The 5,846-nt window shown below is 38.9% G+C and overlaps 1 protein-coding gene across 3 annotated transcripts in view; it reads right to left on the bottom strand.

The window, feature by feature from the left end:
* The window catches only part of LOC107705785 (tumor necrosis factor receptor superfamily member 19L-like), a 36,672-nt gene that overhangs the window by 27,857 nt on the left and 2,969 nt on the right, over nucleotides 1-5,846 (bottom strand). The window contains exon 1 of one of the 3 annotated variants that reach the window (XM_016509239.1): nucleotides 495-767. The exons of the other annotated variants lie outside the window; for them this stretch is intronic. The gene's annotated coding sequence lies outside the window, so the exon portion shown is untranslated. Of the gene's footprint in view, nucleotides 1-494; nucleotides 768-5,846 lie in introns of those variants that run through there. 3 annotated transcript variants of the gene reach the window in all.

The raw sequence follows: 5,846 nt of genomic DNA on the forward strand, positions 1-5,846 counted from the left end.
TCCATGTTATTTTTGCGAATAATGCGCTGTCACTTTAATTCAGCGCGTGCAGCACAGCAGAAATAGATTCCGTGCGGAAACGATCGCAGCATGATTGCTGCAGACGCACCGCTCCTGGAGCGCACTGCCGGAGCGCAATCGCGTGCAGTGTGAACGCTCTGATCCGTTAACATGGGCGCGGAAAAAATACGCACCACAGACGGAGTGTGTGAACCTGGCGTTACGTTTGTATGCCCGCCCGGTCTGTTCTGTTCTGTTCTCGTGCTCCATTTAGGCGCACTGCATTCTGATTGGTTCGGATAGCATACTGCGGGAGGTCGGGGGCGTGGAAAATCGTGCTATACAGCGATTTAGAAATCGCGCACGCTCAAATCACGATTTTATGACGATTTCGATTAATCGCACAGCCCTATTTAGTAGTGTCAGTACTTCTACTGAGTACAATGCATATACTTCTGCTGCTGTTTGTATCTTTCCATTAAGTGTTTATTTACCATAGTAAACACAAGCTGGCAGTAACCATGTCAATGCTGAGAATGTAAACCGACACGGTGAGAAAGAACGTCACAGGTGTAGGGTTCCACTCGCCTTGATTGACACACTTGTTTGCTTGCAGACTATCACAGCATTCATTCAGCAAATATTTCACTATCTATAATAGAAAAAGAGAAAGAAATCATTCCTTACAGAAGGAAATGTAAAAAGTGAAACATGAATGCATGAATTGGGCAAAGCAGGAATCTATGTTACAACCCTATAACATTGCTGAGATCATTCTGGCAATTTAATAATAATGAAATCCATATGTTAAGTGATTCCACATTGCCAACATCTGTGATTCTCACAGCATGATCTGAAAGAAATGTGCTTAATTGCATTCACATCTCATAGTATATTTAAAAAAATATAATATAACATTTTTTTATATAATATAATATGAATCATGTTTTAATATTTTGCTGTGCTTTAAAGAACACTTATTTTAAACTGTTGACTTATTAAAGTGCTTATAAAATTTTAGTTTATCATAAATGTAATTTGTGGTATTTTTTATTTATTTTAACTTAATGTTTTACTTATTTCATTGTAATTATTTTTCGAAATTTACTAGCAATTTCTGAGTGAAAATTGCCAAAATAAATCCTACACCAAATTGTTTTCAGTGTGTTACAAAGACAATACGAAATTACATGTATAGATGTATTTCAAGTCACTTCAACTAATTAAATTTAATATAAATTTAAACTATATTTTTTATTTAAATGTTTATATTTAAATGTCAATTATTTAAATATTAAGTTTTATGAACTAGCCTACATTCTTTTAAAGTATATTGGTCTTTCGTAAAAGTATTCATTTCTACTAATTTTTTTTTTTTTTTTTTTTTAATTCCAATGCCTGTTGGAAACAAAGAGTCATATTTTTCCCCGTTTTAAGTCTTTTTATTTTCTTCTTTTTTTTACCTTCGGTCAATATTATTGAACCCAAACAGGTTATTGCTGTTGGAGTGCCTGCAATCGGCCATCTTTGCAAATTCTCCAAGGAATTCAATGTTCTCTGTGCCTGTTGGAAAACAAGAAGACAAGGAAGAGACCTGGAGGGAGACAAGCTCATTTCAAGAGGCTGGAAATTAAATACCAGGAAAACGCTTCCTTGATGTGGAACAATCCCAGTTCCCAGGGGAGAATTCCACCTTCAGTTCTGTAATAGCAGGAATGTTAAACGCACCCATATGCCAGCATCAAAAAGGAGTTTGAAGCACTTCGGATGGAATATATATTTGCATATAATAATTATGGTAAATTCGTTAACAAAAGCAGCACATTTGCTAACTTTTCCAAGAAAGTCAAATGTCTAGAATAAGGAAGGTCACAACCTTTGCCTTCAGATGAATTGGTCACCCAAATCCACTGGCTGTGTCTTGTTTTCTGAACCAGTAATTATCCTCCACTACAGGAATGTCATATTACCCATGCTGCCCTGTGCTAATTAATGGATGCCTGCCTTTGCGGAGGGTGCAGGCCTGGGTCATGTGGCCCTGCATCTGATGGAGAGGGGACTTCCTGTCACATGTCCATCTATGCCCTCTAATAACACCCTGAACGGGCACCAAATGTGGCCCCGGCACCAAGTGCTGTATCATCACACCCTGAATAGCAACTTTTTCCCTTTGTGTTGGTCTTTGTGGTCACAGCTAGTGTAAAAACGAACATTCCTGTAGCTCAACGTGGTGCTAGGGATGCCAAGATCCTGGGTTTAGTTCCTAGCGAACACACATAGTAAAATACACACTTTAAAAAGGACTCACATTGGTCTTCAATGTGCTAGTGATTCTGATTCAGGAATTTTTTTTTCTTTTGAGTCAAATCTTTTTGATGAATTGGTTGAACTGGTTCACAAACAACCCACTGAGACACTAACTAGACTAAGAATGATTTGTTCACAAATAGGGATGTAACGATTACCGGTTTGACGATAAATCATGATAAAATTCCCGACGGTTAGTATTACCGTTTCATCTTTTAATTATCATTAAAACCGTATTAGATTACCGCGATTTGAACAACTCGCGATAAATAAATACTGTCCAGCATAAAGCACATTTTTAAGTAACAGTTTCACGTGCGCACAGCACGCAGAGTAGTTTCGTTTTGAGTGAAAACAGGGCGGAAAAGCTGGGAGGTTTTAAAAGAGTGCTACCAGCACATTTTAACAATACCGTGATAACAATGATAACCGTGATCATTTTGGTCACTATAATCGTGATAAGAAATTTTCATACCGTTACATCCCTATTCACAAACCAGACTGAATCAGCTCTCAAGTCAGCAACCCGCTGACTCATTGAACCAAGAATAATTCATTCACAAAACAGACTAAATCGCTCAAAGCAGTACCCAGATCAAATACCCACTGACACATTGAACCAAGAACGACTCGTTCATAAATCAGACTGAATTGCTCAGAGCAGTTTTTGAATCAATATCCCTTGACTCTTTGGACTAAGAATGATTCTTTCTCAAACCAAACTGAATCGCTCAAAGCAGTTCTCCACCAACAACCCATGGAACATGATTTGTTCACAAATCAGACTGAATTGGTCAGAGTAGTTCTCAAATCAACAACTCACTTACTTATTTATACAAGAATGATTAATTCACAAATAAGACTGAATCGCTCAGAGCAGTTTTTTATATCAACATTCCACTGACTCACTGAATCAAGAATGATTCTTTCACAAACCAAACTGAATCATTTAGAGCTGTTCTTAAATGAACAACCCACTGGGTCCTTAAACCAAGAATAATTCATTCACAAATTAGACTGAATCCCCCAGAGCAGTTCTCGAATCAACAACCCACCGACCATGATTTTTTCACTCATCAGACTGAACTGGTCAGAGCAAAAATCATCAAAAACCCTGACTCATTGAACCAAGAATGATTTGTTCACTAATCGAACTGAATTGGTAAGAGCAGTTCTTGAATAAAAAACCCACTGACTCATTGTACCAAAAATTATTCGCTCACATATCAGACTGAATCATTTAGGGGTTCTTGGGTCAACAATTCAAGATGCAGAAGCAAGAACAAGTAAAAACTTTTTCAGACATGAGAGACAAACTAATTTTAGCACTGTTTAATGCAAATTACACTTAAATTTTAAATATAATAATTTAAATAATATAATTTAAAAATAATTTTATGTATTTTTTTTTTAGCTAAATATAGCCACAACAAACAACTGGAACACATTCAAATAACCAGAAACACTCTTATTGATTTAATTGGAAGACAAAAACCCCATAATAAAAAGTAATATGTGCCTACTGCCTACATATCTTTCTGACCATAAAAGAATCACTGAATCATCTTGAGCTTCATATCAAACAAGTTGCAAATAATGTTTCAAAACAGCAATTTCACAATTTCTTAATTCACACAGAATATCTCTTGTGAATAATATTAAGATTATTCTCATGATGTGCCTTCAATGTTCAGTCACACAACTCAATGTATCACAGTAGTGGAGTCAGCAGAAGCCACAGGCACACAGAGTAAATCCCTGCTGATCTGAGGTCAGAACGGTCGGTGTACCAGCTGCGCCCAAACCACGCAGAGGTCAACACGGACGCGGCAGCCAACGCAGGTAGATGTCTGCACGCGAGAGAGGGAAAAGTATACAGTAGATTTGGTTGTTTCTGGTGAAACGTCCCACCAAGACAAATAATAAAGCTTTAATTAAACCACTGATTCCTGCATCCAGCCGTGGAGGGTTTGGAATCTGCCCAGACGTTCGCTTCATAATTTCAGAGGAGCGTGCCCAATGTCAGAGCGCAAAGACTCCTGCCAACCAAACTCCCACTTCAAAACCCTGAATTGGTGCTGTCGCTCCAGTAGGGGTCAAGCAAAGAGCATGGGTAATTACAGATAACAGACCTAGCAAGACCTCTCGAGCTTCCGGGCAGAATTGGTTTTTGTTTGGACAGCACAGCAGAGTCACAGAATTAGGATGATCAAACGACCTATATCAAAACAAAATTATGCAAGCATGTGAAAAATGCACAGACAGCTATGCGAACACATGAACACAAGTCTCGTTCATATGGAAACATTCTGCCACAGTCTGGCACTTGTGCAGATGAATTTGTCTGAACAGAATGCTGAATTCTCCAGTGGGACTCAAATTCTCTTAATTATTAATCATGCTAGTTTAGAGGATCTACCGCAGTGAGAAACTCTTATTTATGGGTTTGAATCTGTGAGCTGCATAAACTAAAGACATCTTTACACAGTCAAGTTAAGGCTGGTCTGTGCCTGCACAAAATTCATTGTAAAGATGCAATGTCAAAAAAAAGGCTGACTAAATTGTGTCTGCTCAAAACCACTTCAGCCCGTAGTATCAAAGTATACAGCTGTAATTGCTGTGTAAATACATTTAAGCCACCTATGAGCAGCATTAAACAGTCTGTGGAAAGATACTTAAATGTTACTTCAGAAGTATTTCTGTGCCACATTGCAGTTCAAATTTGGCACAAGTCAATCTTAAAACAATGCCATTTTCACTGTAAAGGTGGCACAGAAGCACCTCCTAAGTGGCAATTATCTTAACACAAAATGTCAATGTTGCTCAGAGGTGGCATGAATGCATTTACACTGCAATTTTAACTGTATACTTTTATAGGGGCTAAGTTGTGTCAGAGCAGGCATATGTTGGGGTGTCTCCAGGACCAGGGTTGGGAACCACTGCCATAACACACTGTTTAATGCCACTCAGGCACAGAGCAACCTTAACTTAAGTTGTCTTTTCACAGTTGAGTTAAGGCTGGTCTGTGCCTGCTCAAAATTCAGTTTAAAGATACAATGCCACATAAAAGCCAGACTAAACTATGCCTGCTCTGAACCACCTCAGCCCCTAGTATCAAAGTACCGTATAAAGTTGTATCTGCTTTGTAAATGCATTCATGCCACCTCTGAGCAGCATTACGCAGTCGGTGTAAAGACACCTAAATGCTTCTGAGTGCTTCTGTGTCACCTTTGCAGTGTAAATTTGGTGTTAGCTGTGCAAAGATGCCTATAACGCCAACATTTTACTGCAAAGGTGGCATAGAAACACTTCTGAGGTGCCATAACACAGTGTCACAACCCTGGTCCTGGAGGCACCCCAACACTGCACATTTTGCATGTCTCCTTTCTCTGACACGCCAGTTTCAGGTCTTGGAGCAGGGGTGTCCAAACTCGGTCCTGGAGGGCCAGTGTCCTGCAGAGTTTAGCTCCAACTTGCCTCAACACACCTGACTGGAAGTTTCTAGTATGCCTAGTAAGAGCTTGATTAGCTGGTTCAGG

This window comes from Sinocyclocheilus rhinocerous, unplaced genomic scaffold (genome assembly GCF_001515625.1).
Source record: "Sinocyclocheilus rhinocerous isolate Xijiao unplaced genomic scaffold, SAMN03320098_v1.1 scaffold834, whole genome shotgun sequence".
In the NCBI taxonomy this organism is placed as follows: Eukaryota; Metazoa; Chordata; class Actinopteri; order Cypriniformes; family Cyprinidae; genus Sinocyclocheilus; species Sinocyclocheilus rhinocerous.